Source organism: Pleurodeles waltl, chromosome 7 (genome assembly GCF_031143425.1).
Source record: "Pleurodeles waltl isolate 20211129_DDA chromosome 7, aPleWal1.hap1.20221129, whole genome shotgun sequence".
Classification (NCBI taxonomy): Eukaryota; Metazoa; Chordata; class Amphibia; order Caudata; family Salamandridae; genus Pleurodeles; species Pleurodeles waltl.
In genome coordinates this window covers 1,182,328,148-1,182,347,984 of record NC_090446.1, presented here as the reverse complement: position 1 = coordinate 1,182,347,984, position 19,837 = coordinate 1,182,328,148, and positions in this window count along the sequence as shown.

Genomic DNA, 19,837 nt, shown 5'->3' with positions numbered 1-19,837 from the left:
ACACTTCATCTAAGGTGCCCCCAGCCATCTTCTCCCTGAGGTGCCTGGCCATTTCCAACATGATGCCCCTGCACAGTGTAGTGCGGATTTCGTCAGGGAACAAGTTTGGGCTTAGACTGTGCCCTGTGACCATGTAGGCCTTTTGTACTTTGGACTGGCCAATGCCCCTTTCTGAACATTTACTCACATTTCTCTTCTCACATGGGCAATATGGTTGCTGTTGGCATCAAATTACAATATCAATTATAGCTGAATGTTGTCCTTGCCTTATTATGATGTGAGTCCTGTGAGATTGGTTTTCCTCTGCAGCTGGTTGTGTGGATGGTGTGTATTGTGCCTGGGTGTGTCACTCTTCTTTTCTTCCCTCCCTCCCTTGTGTGCTAGGTGGCTGTACTCACCATCGCCGTAGGAGTTGGGGTTCAAGGTGTAGCATGGCATAGAGGAGCATCGGGAAGACAAGAAGTACCAGTTCCATGGCGGCGTTGATCTTCTCTGTGTCTCTGACGGTGAGTCTTTCTCTTCTATGTTCTGTTTGCGCCAGGCTTTTGATGGTGTTGGTACCGTCCCAGAGATCGTGGTGGTTTGCTATGTCAAAATATGGTAGGCGATACCTTGTATTCCGACTGGCTGTTGATGGCTGCCACCGTGGTCAGTGGTGTTAACACCCTGGCAGTTGGTGTGGTACATTATCTGTCTATGGTAGTTATCACCGCCATGGTCATAATTTGTCTGTAATTATCGCCAGACTGTTAGCGGTATTACTGCCATTTTAACAGTCACCACTATTGTCATAATGACCACCTATGTCCCCAAAGATCCACAGGTTCTGAACTGATAGAAGATGGGTTTGCAAACGGGCGAGTCCTTTATTTGCAGGTGGAACCTCATCAAGCCATTCAAATACGGATCAGTCTTAAAGGGCAACCCGTCACTGCCTTGGTAAACTTAGAATGTCATTATACTATAAAACGCAAAAGACTAGTCTCACCTCAAAGGAATACCTCCCTGAGATCGGTTTCTATTACGTGTGTTCATGGGGACAGTAAATCATACCCAGTGACTCAGATAGTAATGCAGTGGAAAGATAGTGTGGTCTGTATGGAGGTAGGAGTTGTTCCCCACTGAGAGGAGGAAGTGATTTTTGGAACAGACCACAGCAACTCCTACCAAGTGCTGTTAGAAGCAAGCAATGAGCCAGTCACCTCCAAGTCATTAGTAGAGGCACCTTTCTTTAATGACAAGTTCGTTGGGGAAAAGTTTCAGAAAAATAACACAAAATCTGAAAAACAAATACATAACCAGATCCATGTCCTGAAGAATAGTATTAATGCGGTTTCCCCTGATTCTCCCACAGAAAACAACAGGGATCATCAACAGAGTTCCTGAGCTGCTCAAAGAGAAGATCCACATATAGCGCATGCAGGGGCACAAGCAATCACTGATGAATCACAGACGGTAGGACAGTTTTTTGTTATTAAAAAGTGTCTACTATATGGGAGTGTATGTAGAGACAGGAAAACAAATATATAACTACTAGTACCACTTCTGTTTCGCACTCAGGATTTACACCTTACTCATTGTCAGTTGAGGGGTGGCCACTATGCCCGAAATAAGACTGAACAGTACTTGTAGAGAAGGTTCTACTGGTCTGGTATCTTTTCTGATGTGGAAATTTTGTGCCAGCTGTGAGCAATGCCAACTGGCCAATGTTCCCTCTGAGGGAAAGGCCCCACTTAGACCTCTTCCTTTTATAGATAGCCCGTTCACCAGAGTATGGTTGGACTTATTTGGACCCCTTCTACCATTGTCAAAAGACTATCACTATATCTTAGTACTAGTAGATTATGTGACCAGATATCCTGAAGCCATGACATTAACCAACATGACAATGTTGACAGTCCAAGAACTCTGTTCATGTCCCATTTAATGAGACAGACTTGTAAAGTATTTAGTATACAACATCTACACACCTCTGTGTGCCACTCCCAAACTGATGGTCTGGTAGAGAGGTAAAATAGAACCATAAAAATTATATTTAAGAAGCTTGTAACAGACACAGGTAGGGATTGGGACAGGAAATTACCTTTGGCCATATTCACCTATGTAGCCACATGCAAAGCTCTAAGGGATTTTGGCCCATTGAACTTATGTTTGGCAGACAGCCAAGAACACGTTTAGATATGGTGACAGAACAATGAGAAGAGGAGGAAATTGAGGGACGTGACCTGTTTCAATACATGTCTGACCTAGAAAACAATATCCAGAACCTCTGGGAAGAGGTGAGAGTAAATATGGAACGAGCTCATGAAAAACAAAAGAAAAAATACAATAAACACAGTAAGGTCTGAAAATTATCAGTTGGAGATCAAGTATTAATCTTGGTTCCTTCATCCGAGAATAAATTACTAGCCCATTGGCCGGGACCACACAAAGTTCTGCAACAAGTAAGTCATTTTATATGTAAGGTTATGGTCCCACATGGAGGTCAGGAAGGGTATGTCTACCACATTATTTCCCTATAACGGTGGGTGACACCGAAAGATAACTCGCACCCTGGAAGGCCTGCTTTTTTAGTCACTACTATCCAACCCCTTCAAATTATGTTTACTTCAGCTAGAGTAGAAGGAACCATAGACGAGATATCTATAGAGACCCACATAAATGCAGAACAAAAGGCCCAGCTAATGAAATTAGTACATAAATTTGCCCCTGTGTTCCCTGGGAAACCCCAAAAGACTCCCCTATTGTAATATGACTACATTACTGAGAGCAGCCAGTCAATATGATTATGACCCTACAGAATCCCAGAGACCACACGAGCAGCAGTGGAGGCTGCTTGAAGACAGTATCATAGAACCCTCCCATAGTAAATGGAGTTCCCCAGTTGTTCTAGTACCAAAGATTGATGGTACCATTAGGCTTTGCATTGATTTCAGACAACTTAATGCCATCTCAAAGTTCAACACCTACCCCTTTCCCCGAGCACATAAACTAATAGAACAATAGGAGAAAGCAGCCTTCATTGCCATTTTGGACCTCAGAAGGAGCTATTGGCATAAACCCTTGTCTAAAATGCAAAAGAGAATACCCCATTCTCAACCGCTCCAGGACTTTATCATTTTAAAGTCCTACCCCTTGGGCTACATGGTGCCCCAGCAATCTTCCAGCACCTTATGGACAGGGTTTTATGACCACATAAACAGTATGCTGCAGCATATCATGATGATATAGTGGTTTATAGCTCTCAGTGCTGACCCCACTTAAAATATTTAATAGCAGTCCTATCTGCCCTATGCTATGCCAACCTTACAGTAACCCAAAGAAATGTGCTCTAGCGACATATTCCATCCAATATCTGGGTTATACTGTCCACAAGGGTAGGGTGTATCAACAGCTCTACAAAGTCTAGACTATCAAGGACATTCCCCGTCTATCGACAAAAAGAGCAGTATGATCCTCTCTGGGACTTGTGGGGTATGACAGACATTTAATTCCTGACTTCTCTAAATTAGTTACTCCACTGACTGATCTATGTAAAAAGTCTGAACCTTTTTCCCATGACGGTTGGAGTACCGTACACCAAGGCTGTTTTGACAAACTAAAAAAGGTGTTGTGTGAGGGACCTGTCTTGAACTACCCTGACCTCACCAAAGTCTTTGTCCTACAAACTGACGCCTCAGGCAGGTGTCTTGGGGCTGTTATATCACAACCAGATGACCAATAACAACTCGACTCGTGGTTTACATAATCAGGAAAATTCTTCCTAGAGAACTTTATCATGCCACCATCGAAAAAGAATGTCTCACCATTAAATGGGCTGTGGAGGCTTTATAATACTACCTGCTGGGTTGACACTTCCTGTAATATACTGATCATGCACCTTTGTTTTGGCTAGCAAGGAATAAAGATACCAACCTTTGCACCCTATGATGGTTTTTAGCCCTCCAACCCTTTTCTTTTCAGGTGCACGATCAAGCCAGACTTTTTCTACCTCATGTAGACTATTTGTCACAAGACACGGCTCTCAATTGTCCCGATCGGCCAATCCTGGATGGAATGTTCTGTGACAGGGTTCTTTCTGTGAATGCCGAGATTTCCAAGACGGCTGATGAGGTGGTTTGGGTGGAGGAAGGGAACACTGCTCTAGTGGCTGGGGATGATGCACACTGGTTGGACGAATCAAGAGCCATGGGAAGGGCCAACAGAGGGGGAAGAGAATGTGAACTAATGAGAGGGGGAGAGAGAGAGAGACAAGAGGAGGAGACACGGACCACATGGGGACCAAGATGCGGTAGGAAAGATAGGAAAGCATGGACCATAAAGGGACTGAGAGACAGCAAGGAAAGGATGGTGGAGGGGACACCAAGCCCATAAGAACAGACCCAACGAGAAGGAAGAGTGCAATGCGGAAAGAGGACTGCATTGAGACCTGAGTGCTGCATCAGGAGAAGAATGCAGAGAAACTGACCGCCATGGCTCGACTTCCAGGCCACAGCTTAAAGCAAGTATTGCATTCTTCTGCATTCGCATGCCTGGGGTCTGGTGAGGAACAATGGTAAAAGGAAGTTGTTCCCTACCTTCTACCTAGGTGTCTCTAAAAACATCATTCCAAAGCACAATTCCATTCCCATGCTTCATGGAATGTGATATTATCAATATTTGCAATATAATTGATCCAATCTGGGGTAGTAATTTTGTCCTTCAGGCTTATGATATTTCAGCTCAAGAAAGAAAATGAAATGCTTGGCACATGTTATTGTCAAAATATCACTCTTCATTATATCAATAGACCCCTAACTTTACTCAGTAGGCAGAGACACTAAAAATGTTTGTGGGAGTAAGTCTATATCAGCTAGGTCTTCAAAACGGTTTGTAACCAGCATAGAAAAATGCTCCTTGGTTCGGTTGCTGTGTAGCTGGAGTTTCATTTTGGAGATTCCTCTTGCTGATGGGACCTCATCACAAGACTTAAACACCAGCTGATTCTACCTTAATGCCAGGTAGTGTGGAAGTTTAATTAAAAATCCGAGTGCTACCAGGTGGTGGAACTTCTCGAGATAACTTTGCTCTAGTTCCCAAAAAGTAGTCTTTGAACAAATTGTGGGGATCTAAAATGAATAAATACACAATCTCCATGGGCGTCAATTGGATCAGGGCTGATCCAACCAATCCTTCAAGTTAGCAGGATGTTATCCACATAATGAAATGGAACCATTGTGTCAGACAAGCCAGTCCAATATCTTATTGAATAACCGCCACTAGGACGCCCCCTGATTTTTCCTTAAGGAGGATACCCCAATAAGGACAGCAATACAGGGGCAACCTTTATTTGTTCTTTGTTATAAAACATGTGGCACTCTCCAAAAAATATTCAAGTTCAGAAAATGGCAGAAAACATTTATATGAAGCAGCATACATCTAAAATGTTAACAATTCACACATTTTCATTACCAGTATGATCAAAAATCTCACATGTTACCTACTTAAAAGTTATATGTTGCTAAATTACAGTTGATGATAGAATTAATAGAGGTGCAATAGTTTTGCCCATGGTTAAGTACATCAACGGGACAAAAAATAGAAGGCTGTAATCCTATTGTTTGTAGTAATTTTTAAACATATTAATATAAACTAAGGGTGTGTGGGGAGCTCCGCTGGCAGAGATAACGGAGTTTTTGGAACTCCACAGACACTCTGCACTTGCGTTGTGCAGCCCATAACTAGGCTGCAGCGTGCGCCGGAGCAGGCACACTGAGTCTCATCGCTGTTGGACGATGAGGAGAGGAAAACCCCTGTGAAGACCCAAGTAAGTACTCATCTTTTTTGTTGTTGTTGCTTGTGCACACTGGTGCACAAACAAGGACTGAAACAGCAGTATTTGCTGCCTATGGCCCTGGCCTGAAAGCTTCCATTTCAGGTCTCTTGTGCACTAACCTGTCCGGTGTGCACTGCACACCGGGCAGGGTGGTGCACAACAGGCCTGGCAACTTTCACTGCCTATGGACCTGGCCTGAATTCAGGACAGGGCCATAGACAGCGAAAGAAAGATCCCTTTTCAGGGCTCTTGTGCACATGGCATAAAACCTCTATCTTGGAAGTAGAATGTAAAAAAGAAATAATGATAGACAAAAAATTAAGCCTGTACTGGAGTTAATAGTCTGTATTCAATGACAGACATGTTAGTCATCCACCAGATACATAAACACTTGCATCATCCTCATCTACAATATTACCGACAGAATTGATTGATGTAATAAGCAATAGCATCTGTCAAGGTGGATCTATACTAAACACAATGTCAGTGTGTAGTGTGAGTGCCCCATTTGTTATATTGTCACATGTATTTTAAGAATGGCATTGTTTAAAAATCATCATGTACACATCTGTTGTTATATAAATACAATTACAATGTAAAATACATTTGGTTATTTTATTTGATACAATGATTATTTTTACAGAGCGTCTTTTAAAACGTAATTTTATGTAATTTGCAACAAGCTTGAGGTGCTAACTTTGACTTTTGATTTTTAGTACTGTGTTAATTCTATTTTAAATTATGCATACATATATTTTGCCTGTCATGTTTAGTGACTTATGCTAGTATCAAAATGTTAATTAAATAATATATTTGTACTTTTACCCAGCGGAATTCAGAAGCAGTGGGTGCTTAGAACACCGGAAAAAATGTGCACTGCACTGGTAATAGAGCAAAACAAGACACTGGGCATTGACGGTCTACCTATTGAATTTTATTCTACCTTTGCCACTCGGCTGGTTCCCCATTTGGAAAAACTCTATAAGGCTTCTTTAGAAGCAGGTGCTCTACCCTCAACAACTAGCCAGGCAATGGTGACCTCTCTGCTTAGGCACAGCTGTGCCCCTGAAGATCTCTCTTCTTACAGACTGCTCTCTCTTTTGACCTCACACTATAAGATACTCAGCAAGATCCTGGCCCAGAGGGTCCTAACCTTCCTCTCAGAATTGGGACATGTTGACCAGTGCAGCTTTGTCCACCGTAGGACCACGTCGCTAAATATCAGGTGCCTGTACATAGTTATGGAAATATTGCACAGCTCTTTACCTAATGTTGACTGTCTCTCGCTTGATCTACAGCAGGGGTTTGACTTCTTAGACTGGGAGTAGTTCTTCTTGATGTTGAGAAGGTTTGGCACTCCTAATGCCTTCATTACAAGGGTCAGGGTACTTTACACTTATCCAACTGCTCGTACCAAATGGGGCACACATATCTCTGCACAATATACAATACCCCAGGGTATGCATCAGAGTTGCCCATGCATGTAAACCGTGCCAAATCATGCACATTTTCCTTTCAGGGAGCTGCACCACAGGATAGCATCCCGTTTGGTGAGGATGCAGCCCCAGTAGCACACCACACTTTTAGATACTTTGGTATCTAGGGTTATCACTCCCATACAGATCTCCTTGAAGGGAACCTATTTAAGGCCATTTCAGCTCTGAGAGGCCAAATAATGCATACTGGGATTGTATCCTCATCCTAAATCTTCCTTGATGGAATCCCAATTTGTTAACTTTGCACTTTTACCTGCTAAGTGACAAATAACCCTTGATGAGAAGTCACCTATTCTGCCTAGAGCAGAGTTGGCACAAGGAGGTTTGTCGTTGGAGCTCAGATGAGAGCTTGGCTTTGCAGAGGGAAGAATACAGAGGGCTACGCAAACAACCCATAGACATGTTATGGGACCTTTGGTGGAGCCATTTTACAATAAGTGTATAGGAAGCCCCCTAATATCCAACATGTTACTCTGGGCTTTGAACACTTAGGGCCTGATTTAGGTGTCGGCGTAGGGGAATATTCCTGCACAAAAGTGACGGATGTCCCGTCCACCGTATTACGATCAAATGCTATCCTTTGGGGATCGTAATACAGCAGACGGCATATCCATCACGTTTGTGACAGACTATCACCCTCCAATGACATCTAAATCAGTCCCTTACTATCTTCCCCCTGTCAGTCCCCTGACCATAGTCACTGGCATCATCACTGATACATTGGGTCTGAGATAGGCTGAGACATTTTCCATCCTCCTATTATTCTGAGTTGACTTGGATGGCAATGGGACTATTTTGGTGGTAGGGTTTGTGGGTAAGCGGATAGGTGGAACTGTTTTTTTTTTTGTACAGTTGATTTCATATTTTTATAATGATATAATTAACAAAAGCCTTGCTCTAAAGAGACTTTGAAAGCTTTGGTGACCATAGATTTTTACTTTTATGCATATGACTGTCCTTTAGCAAACTGTTTGTACAACAATATTATGGAAGTGTTATAGTGGATTGATATGCATGAATATAAGACATAATAAAATAAGTTTTATTAATGTATATATTTTCACTTTTACAGATATGTCCATAGAGCACTGAAAGGGCGATGAAGACAAAGGAGAGGAACATTTTACAAAGCACTTCTACATAAAATAATGTTTTACTTGCCTATATCTTTGGCGATACTTGCCGGACCTTTACAAAAGTTTCCTAAATATTTTGCCAGTCATGTCAGCTGCTGTTTGGAAAGCTTAGGGATGATCTATCTCGATTCGAAAGAAACAGGGGCTCCAAAATAATTTCCCCATTCATTTTTCCATAGGGATTTTGAACACTGATAGCGTGGAAACTTCTGAACGAGTTACACCAAATCCGGCAGAAAGGTAGGTCATGGTCCAGATAGTGAAAGTTTTTGTTTTGATCTAAATTCATTAGTCGTTTTTGAGAAATTAAGGGGAAACAAATTTGTATATATAGGGACACAAAGGATTTGCAACCCCTCTGGATCTCATGCTGAGACTGATTGGCTGACAACACAGCAACAAAGAAGCAGTTGAAGTGTTGTCAGCTATGTTAGGACTCCATTTCAGTGGAAGAGTTGGCCGAAGTGCCTGGCCAACGGCCAGGCCCAGCGACCAACCCTCATGCATACACCCAAACCCAAGCTGCACATGGCCTTCAGCAATGCGCAGCATGAGGTTGTATGCAGTGTGTGTTTTTTTTTCTTTTTTTCTTTGGATCTGTGGTTCCACCGGTGGATCCACAGATCTGTGGACTCACAGATCCACCAGAGTTAAGTTCCAAACACATACCAACTCCGGTGTTATCATTTGCGGGTATGGGCCGTATGGAGGGGTTTTGGGCGAAGGCCCGTGACCAAAGGGAGCTCAGGTGGGCCGGAGCGGAAACCCCACCGCAGCCCTGAGCAAACAAAGCACCAAAAATGGCGCGCAAAGTCAAAAAAGAAAATGGGGTACCCGAAGGGCCCCGCACAAAGCAAAGCGAGCACCCCACCATTTCCGGCCAAGAAACGCAAATAGGACGTTCTGGCGGAAACAGAAAGGGGGGGACAGGAAATAAACACTCAAACCAATGGGGGGCGCAAGCATTTTTTGAATCGCGCCCCCCCCCCATGGGCCCGGAGGGCAGAAACAGGGGATAAAAGGCTGCCCGGCTCCAAGCACCCACAAAAGTTGCAGGAGACCGGGCAGCAGGAAAGAAGACGACACCCACCCACCCACACCTAAACATCAGGCTCCCAGAGCGTCGCAGACTGGGAAAAGGGACAACGGACAGTAGTAGTATACGGCGGAAAGGAGAGATAAACAAGAACTACAAAGGCCACACCCCACGCAGCGGGGTGGCAGGGCTACTTACCTTGGGATGCCTCACGGCAGGGTAAGGAAGCCAGCGGAGGTACTCGAAAACACGGCACTCGCAGCCTGGGACCGCCAGAGAGCGGGACACAAGGACTAAACAAAGGTAGCGAGTTAAGCCTAAGAAACGAGTACCTTCCTACTGGAAAAAGGAATAACGGCTAAAGACAAAAACAGGAGATTGATTGAAAACAAAGGAACGACGGCATGTAACAAAGAAGTCATTGTTAAGCGGAAAGGCAAAGTGTGGTATGACACAAATGTACCAAGCTGAACCACAAACATGGCAATGTATCGCTCGCAACAACTTGACAGAATGATTTACATTTACATTACATTACCAGTGGATCCCCAGATCTGTGGCTCAGACAAAAACACAAAAATTGGCCAATTTTTTGCAAACGATGTGTCCCTGGGGGATGCTTCTATGTGTACTATGGGGTCAGGATACCTGTATCCTGAACACTTATGTGTTTTTGTACTCTTACTTTTCTACCCCACCAGCCGATGCAACAAACAAAATGATGGCCACAGCTTTTCTGTCCGGTTTTGGCTAGCCAATCAGGGCCTAGCTTTTCCCCCAGATTCACAAATCCAAACCTGGATCTAGGGGTCTGGATCCACAGAGGATCCAGGTCTCAATATATCTATATTTTTTAACTCTAATATCTTAGAAGCTACTGAACAGATTTACACCAAATCACAAAAAAACATAATCTGTGTACCAAGATCTAGATTTCTGTCAAATTTGGGCTATAGGTGTAGCTAAAGGCCCTATGGGAAAATAAATAGGGCAAACATGTTTTGGGCCCACCCTTATTCTCAGCCCACTACTTGACAGATCAACCAGAAACTTTCAATATAGCAGCTGAACTGAACACATTTTTGAAAAAAATGTGAAGATTCGTGAAGTGGCGCCGAAGTTATTGGCAAAACAAAAAACGCTCTTCTTATGGAAACTAGGTTCTAATATAACTGCCTACTGGTGAATGCCAGTAGGTAATGTATACTTACAGTTCATATATATATATATATGTACCAAATTCAGATTCGCCAAAGCCAGTCACTTCCACCATGCGAGGTCGGTGCAATACGTGAGAAAAGGGAAGCCCGCTATTATACAATAAGGCGCCATGCTGGTACATGTGAACACCAATGAATCACACTCCTCCACAGAGTTCCAAAAATGCTTTATTGGCAACGCGATTCGATCTGCACGATCTTCTTTCAAGCCGTTTTTGGCATTTGTGCCAAACTTTCCATACAAATCACTTCCTTGCACCAAGGACATAAAAAGAGGACAGACTTTCCGACTTTATGTTAGAAGACAGACTTTTCACGGATTCAGTAACAAACAAAATATATAAACATACGTATAATAATCAAAGTGCAAATGCAGAAATTTCATTATTTCAAATAGATATCAATAATACATGATAAAGTGCAAACATTTTCTCTTTTTTCGTCTATCAATCATTTCAAACTTTTTTAACATAATAAATGTTCATACCATTAAAGCAAAGTGCTAAATTTCATTATCTGGAACATAAGTCTGCAATCCTCTTTTCTTCTTTATAGTACTTATCACGTAGGCCCTCATTATGACATTGGCAGTCTTTTCCGAAGACCGCCGTGATGACAGCCGCCAACAGACTGCCGTGGAGACAGCAAATTGCCTGCCAGATTATGACACACAAAAAAGACAGAAATTAGCCACAACAATAATTCCGCCAGACCTAACGTAGGCAAAAAAACAGTCGAACCCACCACCCTCCCCAATACGCCTGCAACACACTGCCCTCCAAATTATGAACCTCAAATCACCACAGCGGACACTCAAAAGTGGTCAACCATTGGTGGTGCGGACCGCCGCAGTCGATTTGGCCACTCCACAGCAACAGAAGCCAACATTGGCCAGATTGCATAAACCCACACCTAACACATATACACACACTGTACAGACCGATCAACAGCACCATAAAACACACCTCCACACGCACGTCTTTGAAAACTCGACAATTCTGCTACACGTTGCCAGCACATACATTGACAGAACTGCAAACCCAAACCACAACCACCTATACATGTGTCACTCATCACACACCACTCACCATAACTTAACACCTAACACCCTATTCACAACACACACACTATACAATAGGCATGTCCCCACAGAAGAACCCTCGTTTCAATGATGAGAAGTTCCGGGTTATAGTGGAATAAATTCTCAGGGTAGAGCCACATCTGTTCGGTGCACAGGTCCAGCAGATATCCATTGCCAGGAAGATGGAGCTATGGCAAAGGGTTGTGGACAAGGTGAACTTTGTGGGAACCTATCCACGCACAAGGGACGACATTCCAAAGAGGTGGAACGACCTATGGGGGAAGGTGCATGCAGTGGCCTCCAGGCACCACGTTGCCATAATGAAGGTTGGCGGTGGACCCCCACCTCCTCCTCTACAGTTGAGCAGCATTGGAGGAGAAAGTCTTGTCTATCCTGCATCCAGAAGGCCTCACTGGAATCACTGGAGGGCTGGACACTGGTAAGTCACAATTACCACCTCAACACCACTGATACCGGAAAGCCAGAAATGCTGAATATTTAACTGAAAATGACTGTAACAAATCTTATACATGTCCACAGGCACCCAACCCAATGTCAGCGACGATCATGTGCCACGGCAACCCAGGCCTCCACCTGAAGAAGCCCTCAGTGATGACAGCAACTCTGGATGTCTCGATCTGGATGATCTCCCTGGCCCACCTGGGACCACTGGTCAGTTGGACACCACAGCCAACACCCAATCCACCGCAGGGGCACACATCGGACTCCAATACCACAGCAGCCACCCAACATCCCCAAACCTCTGTCCCCAGGACATGACAATCAACAGTGTGTCCACCTATACAGGGACCCAAGTCGACACCACACAGGCAATACGATGAACGTCCTGGTGTCATTGGTAGTGGGAACACAGTTTAGGGGACACAAGCACAGGGAGCCAGGGCCAGTGGGAGGTTAGCTGTGGGCCAAGGGGAGGCCCAACCCAGGGGACCGACTGCCCAGGAGGCACTCACACATGTCCTGAGAGCCTATCAGAAATCCCAGGACAGGATGGGTCAGGTGATTACCACCTTGCAGGAGAACCAGTGGCTGCAGGTGGAACACCAGCAGTAGGTCATGCATCAGTTGCAGAGCTTAAATTCCAACATGGCCTCCATTGCAGGGGTGCTGGGTGACATGGCCAACATCATGTATGAGTACACAACACACCAGCGGGCCCCCTCCACTAGAAAGTGCACTCCCCAGCCTTCCAGATTTGCTGCAGCTAGCGGACAGGAAGACCTGCCACAAGACTCACAGGCCACCAGCATCCCTCCCTCTGCAGCAGAAGAAGCACCCTGCAAATGTTCCCTGCGATCCAAACAGACACCAGAGACTGTAGCCAAGACCCATACCACAGCCAGGAAATGAGCCCCTCCTCAATGTCTTCCTTTTGTGCCACTGATTCACCTTGTTCACTTTGGACTGCCATTGCTCCTTTTCCTATGGCCCCATGAATACTGGACATGTGCTACAAACCAACTGTGCCACTCCACTGAAGTTTTCGTCCACCATCACCCCACTGTATTGCACTATCCCTTCCTTTTTGTCACTTCAATAAACACACTTGAGCACAACTGAAGTTTTTGTGCTTTAATTGCAACAATATGCAATGTTTTGACCTGTATCATCCTTTGCAAATGTCATGTTAAGTGTGAATCCATCCAATGGACAGTCATTTTGGGATACACATAACCAGTATGAGAGCATTCCACAAGTCACCATCCACCAAACGGTAGTCATCACATTAGTTCACAGTTTTGACCACACCAACTTCTGCAAAAAGGGAAACCATTAGGGACCATTAGTGACAGTCAATTGAGAAGTAAAGGAAGTAGAGAAACATGAGCCCCTATAAAATAACAGCCTACATTCAGCTGGTCACTTCTACTCAGTAATTTACACAGCAATTGACTCATAACACCATAAGTGAGGAGAAACAACTCGTTTAGGCCCTCACACAAGATACTACAGTATTAGCTATGTCATGTTGTCAGCATGCCAATCCTTTCTCTGGAACACCTAGTCTGGGCCACACTGTCAGGGAAATTGAAGTCACAGATTAGTTGTTTAAGCACATTGTAAGTCACATGACATCCCTAGCAACTTTTGCTACGTACTGTATGGGGTGAGGACACAGTTTGTAGTGGGTATGTATTTGAGAAAGCTAAACTACTGACAAATTACATGGGCTCAATAAGCATGTACAACATTACCATAACACTTGTACGACTGACCACAGTTGGAACAGTGTCAGGTTACTTAATGCAAACATTTGTGCTTGGCACAACACAGCAGCCACACAGCACTTAACTGTAATGGAGGTATGAACAGAAGTACAGTCTTACGTGAGCGTCACTGGAAGTACTGCTGTATCAGATGTGTCCTGTTGTCTACATCCTCCTCCTCCCCATATTCATCACTGTCTTCAGTTTCCTCTGCTGCTACAGGTGCATTGTCTCCTCCCTCCTCCTGCAGGAATGGCACATGGCATCTGAGGGCCAAATTGTGCCACATGCAACAGGCTACCACTATCTGGAAGACCTTCCTAGGGGGGCAGAGTTGGGATCCACCAGATACATGGAGGCACCAGAACCTGGCTTTCAGTAGCCCAAATGTCCTTTCAATTACCCTTCTGGTATGACCATGTGCTTAATTGTACTGATTTTCTGGCCCTGTCCTCGGATTCCTCACTGATGTCAACATCCAGGGTAGGTTTGGGTAGCCGGAGTCACCTGGAAGTAGTAAGAGACACACATTACTCATGTACAATAGCACAGAGTAAAACTTCAGGTGGCATACAGTGACATACATTGGGTGAAACTTCAAGCTCACCTATAAGTCACACTCTCTCTCTCTGTAGTTGTGCCATCACCTGTGGGACACTGCTATTCCTCAATACATAGGCATCATGTACAGACCCAGGAAACTTGGCAGTAAATTGGGGGATGCATTGATCTGCAAGGCACACCATCTGGATATTTATTGAATGGTAACTCTTCCTATTTCTGTAGACCTGCTCATTTATCCTAGCAGGGACCAAGGCAATATTTGACCTGTCAATGGCCCCAATCACATATGGTATGGGTCCCATGCAGCCTTCAAAGTTGGCAAATTATCACTGTGGGGGAATGAGATATAGCTGCTCATGTGTTTCAGCAAGACAGCCAAAACTCTACCCACACATGTGAAAACATTTGCTGTGGCATTCCTGCATTCCTGCAGCCAAGCCCACAGGCACCTGGAAAGAACCACTGGCCAGGAAGTGGAGCCCTGTCAGTACCTGTACTTCAGGGAGTACTGCTGTAGTGCTCTGAATAGCAGGAAGCAAATCTGGCTCCAATTATTTGCATAGTTCAGTAAATGTGGCCCTGTCTAGATGATAGGTCATAATAATGTACTGATCATCCAGTGGGGGTCTGTACAAGGGTGCTTGCCTCCTCCTCTTCCTCTGCAGTGGTTGGTATCTAAGTAAACCAAACATCAGAAGTGTGTGACTACAGGAAGGATGGACACACAATATCACAGTACACAGAGCATTCACATCCAATTCACAAAAACAATGATTGGAATTTGCACTGATGACCTCTACATGCAAATGGACTGCCGCAAAAATACCAATACTTTTCATTAGCCATTGTAGTCACAGTTGTGTCTTGTGATTAGTAGCGTCCCATTTGAAATGTTCTGTCAAATGCTCATCTGCAAGCAGTGCACTAGTATGAGATCTAATTTGAGTGCCAGAGTCTACAACCAAACCAAAGTATGAGGCGGACTGGAAGTGCCTTGGTGTTTACAGTCACCACATTAAATTGACCGCCATGGGTACCAGCATCAGGAAATGACAACCGCCTGTCCTGCATGCAGGGACAGGTGGAAGTGACCTCACTCTGCCGGCATTTGGCTTCATGGTGGTAGGCGGTCTGCACCACCGTGCAATTCCTCATTGGTTAATATGGAAGTCTATGGAGCACAGGAACCAATGATGATCACCACCAGAGGTGACGGTATTCACCTGAGCGAACGTGACTGCCATTTTCTCTATCCCACTTAACTTGATTCCTGACTCTCAACACATCAGCACATCCACTGCATGTGCTGCTGTGTCCTGTGTCTGGAACCTGCAATGGTCCGTGCTACAGGGGATAGGGCCTCAGCCTTCACATCTGAGGAAATCCAGAGGCTTGTGGATGGGGTCCTACCCTTGTATGGACAGTTGTATGGGCCTCCAGATCAACAGGTGAGCCCTTTTTGGGTACTTTGGATGTGACATGGCTGTGTGTAGATGTATGTGTGTGCTGGCAGTGTGTCATTTGGGGAGTGTATTTTTGCTGCATGCAATGTGTACGCAGAGGAACGAGTAATGTGTGAGGTTGATGTGGGAACTATGCAGTATATAAGCCATTGCTGTAACAAAATGTAGTGTAGAGTTCATTGTGTCCTTTCGGCTGTGATCCCTATGCAGGTCAGCGCCCATCAGAAGAAATGGTTATGGAGTGACATCGCCAAGGACATGCAGACCCTGGAGGTACATAACTGGTAGAGCACCCACTACAGAAAGAGGTGGGAGGACCTGTGACTCTGGGCCCAGAAGACCGTGGAGGCCCAGCTGGGGACTTCCTCCCAACTAAGGAGGGGTGCCCATCAGACCCTGACTCCCTTAATGGCCTATATATTGGCGGTGGCCAATCCGCAGTTGGATGGCCACTTGAGGGCAGCCACAAAGGAGTGAGTACACACTGTGTGGAATTCTATTTTGATGCCTGCCATGTTGTATAGGTGCAAGGTTCTATTCAGTGTATGGCCCAATATGCCCATTTAGCTAATCTTGTAGAGTCCGGCTTATCAATGTAGAGTGGTATGTACATTTGGTATTGGCAAGTAGCTGGCATACCATGTCGGACATGGCTTAGTGAGTCTCAGTAGGTGTGCAGATGGTAGTGTTTGAGTTCGTTTCTGCTGTTTTTCCCAGGCAATGGTTTGGTATTGTGGTTCATACTGCACAGTGTTAGTCCCAGTGAGTCATTGTGGTGTGTATGCCATATGTGCTGTTGTTGCTGAAACTGACCATGTGCTCCCTCTCTCCTTTTCGCATCCTGTACATGTGTACATCAGCATCATCTGGTGAAGGAGCAGGGGGAGCTGCAGCCCGCAGGACCTAGGAGGCAGAGTCCACCGACGCCGAGGAGACCAGTGGGTTGGGAGGGTGAGGGGAACACCATTGGGAGACAGGAGCTGATACTTCTGACTCTGATTCCTCCTCAGATGGAACCTCCCTGGTAGTGGCGGACCCCCTCTGGGACCAACCCAGCTACATCATCTTCCGTCACCCCCATACCAGCACCACTCTCCCAGTAGCCCTCCACCCGGTTTCCCATGCCTATTTACCCAGGAGAGTGGGCATCTCCTTCACCCCAGGCACCTCAGGCCCTGCCCCAGTCAGCCCTGCTGCCCTAACTGAGGAGGCTATTGACCTCCTGAGATCCATCTCTGTAGGGCAGTAAACCATAGTGAATGCAATCCTGGGCTGGCATCCCAGATGCAGCGATACAATGTCCACCTGGAAAGCATTTATGGTGACGTGGCTGGACTACAGAGATCATTTCAGGCTCTGGCCTCCTCTTTGATGGCAGCCAGTGTCCCTGGTTCTTTCATCCACTCTCCAACTACCTGTTCCCAGTCCCAAAGCCCTCGCCCCCACCCATCCCAAGCACACAATCAGACCAGCATTCACCCAAGAAAACAGACAGGACTCACAAAGACAAGCACAGGCACCACAGATCACACCACAAAAAGACACACCGTAAACACCCAGAAGCACACACAACAACATCCACTGCCTCCACTGTCACCCCTTCTCCCCTCCCTCACAGTCACATCAGCACTCGCACCTGCAAGCACTGAATCCTCAGTACCAGATCCTGCCACCTGTCCGGCCTTGCCTACAGTCACCACAATAGCAGACACGCAGACTAGCACCCCATTAACCACATGCACAGTCACCACTACCACCATCACAACCACATGCAGCACACCCACCTCACTTGAAGACACCACCACAACATACATGCACACAAACCTGCACCCGCAGCCCGCCCCATTGTACCTAAGAATCTTTTCCTTGCCCGCCTTCACCTCTTCGCTCCTCCTCCCCATCCTATCTTGTCCATAAGAGGAAGGTCCCATTCCCCAAGCCCAGTACCTCCAGCTCTCAGACCTCTCATGGCCCCCCTAGTGTTGCCCATGTCCCTCCCCTTGCAGCAAAAGCTCCCACTCAGGGGCACAAGACTTCCACTTCGACCCCCCCACTCCAAGCCCCTAAGCAGAAGAGCAAAGCACAACCCCCTCCCAAACCCAAACCCATGGACCCGCCATCTCAAGAAACAGCCCCCACCCACTCAGCCCCCTGAGGTGCCTGCCTGACATTATGATGTCCAGAGGAGTGACTTGGGCTGTCAGGAGTCAAGTTGGGCATTGTTTGTTGCCCTGTGGGTTGTATCTAACATTGGACTGGCCAATGGCCTTTTGTATGCGGTTTCCTCATTTGTTGTTGGCTCTATTTCCACCCGAATACAGTTTTTTGACCAAAGATATTTGTCCTGGCTTTCTTTACTTCTGGCTTATGTTGCTGTTGCATTTATCAGCAGATTGATCTTGGTGTGTGGTATGTACGTATGGTGTGTGTTGTGCGTGTGGGTGTGTCACTCTCCCCTCCCTCCCTTGTGTGTTAGGAGGCTGTACTCACCATCGTCATCAGCGTTGCTGCTCCTGGACTGCCATTGCATGGTACATCGTCGGCAGGGCTTCCAGTTCGGGTTCCATTACGGTCGCAGACTTCTCTGTGTCTGTGGAGGTGAGTGTCTCCTTTTATATGATTCGTTTCCTCCAGGCTTTTTATGGCGGTGGTCCCGCCCCTGAAATCCTGGCGGTCTGCTATGTCATAATATGGTGGGCAGAGAATGGTATTTCACCAGCCTGAAGATGGCAACTGCTGTGGTCGGTGGCCGGATGGCACTGGCGGTTCAGGTGGTACATTGGCTGTATATGAGAGGGATCACTGCCATGGTCATAATTGGACGGTCATTACTGCCAGCCTGGCAACGGTACTACCACCATCACTGGTGTGGTGGTCAACTGACCGCCAATGTCATGAGGGCCATAATCTAAATATTAATAATGAGTACAAAAACATATCAAAAAGAAAAGGGAAAAGCAATTGGAGGAATTATATCATAACAATGATCTTCCTCAGTTGTTATCTTGAATTAATCAAATACATCAATACCTTGATCATATTTATGTAAAGATAATTAACTCCAGTTTAAAAGTGCACAAAAAGTTCTTCATCAAAGTTCAAACCTCCTGGTGCACGACTATTCAACGGTATAATGTATTTGGATTCCATGATTCTAAGTTCTTCTCTCTGTCACCTCCTCTGTTGCTTCAAGTTGCCCTGTCAATTTCATAAAAAGATAATCTATTTTGAACATTTTTCTCGGACTAATGTTGTGCCACTGGATAACTGACATCAGCATTCTTAATAGCTCTCATGTGTTCTAAAATCCTTTTCTTAACTGCGATAATAGTGCTCACTACATAAAGTAATCCACAAGGACAACGCGGTACATAGATACAATAATCACTACTATATATGATGATTTATTTATGTTCCTAAGTTTGTCACTGGGGAGACAAAAACGTTTCACATTCTTACTATAGTTACAAGATTTGCACTGTCCACAATTGCAAAAACCTTTTTGGTCTTTCAACCAATCCCCAAATTCTTTTTGCATAGTAAAATAACTATGCACTAATCTATCACTTAGGGATGGCAGTTTCCTATGGGTTGTTAGTGGATAATGTGATAATTCAGAGCCAATCGTGGTGTCACTTGTGACCAGATGCCAATGTCTGCAAATCATTCTCCTGATTGTTTCCGATTCTGCATTATAAGTTGTAATCAGTCTCACCTGTTTTAAATTGTCCTTCTTATCTTTTTTAAACCTTTGAATCATCCATCCTGCCTCAAGCTCATAAGACTCTATACTGCTGC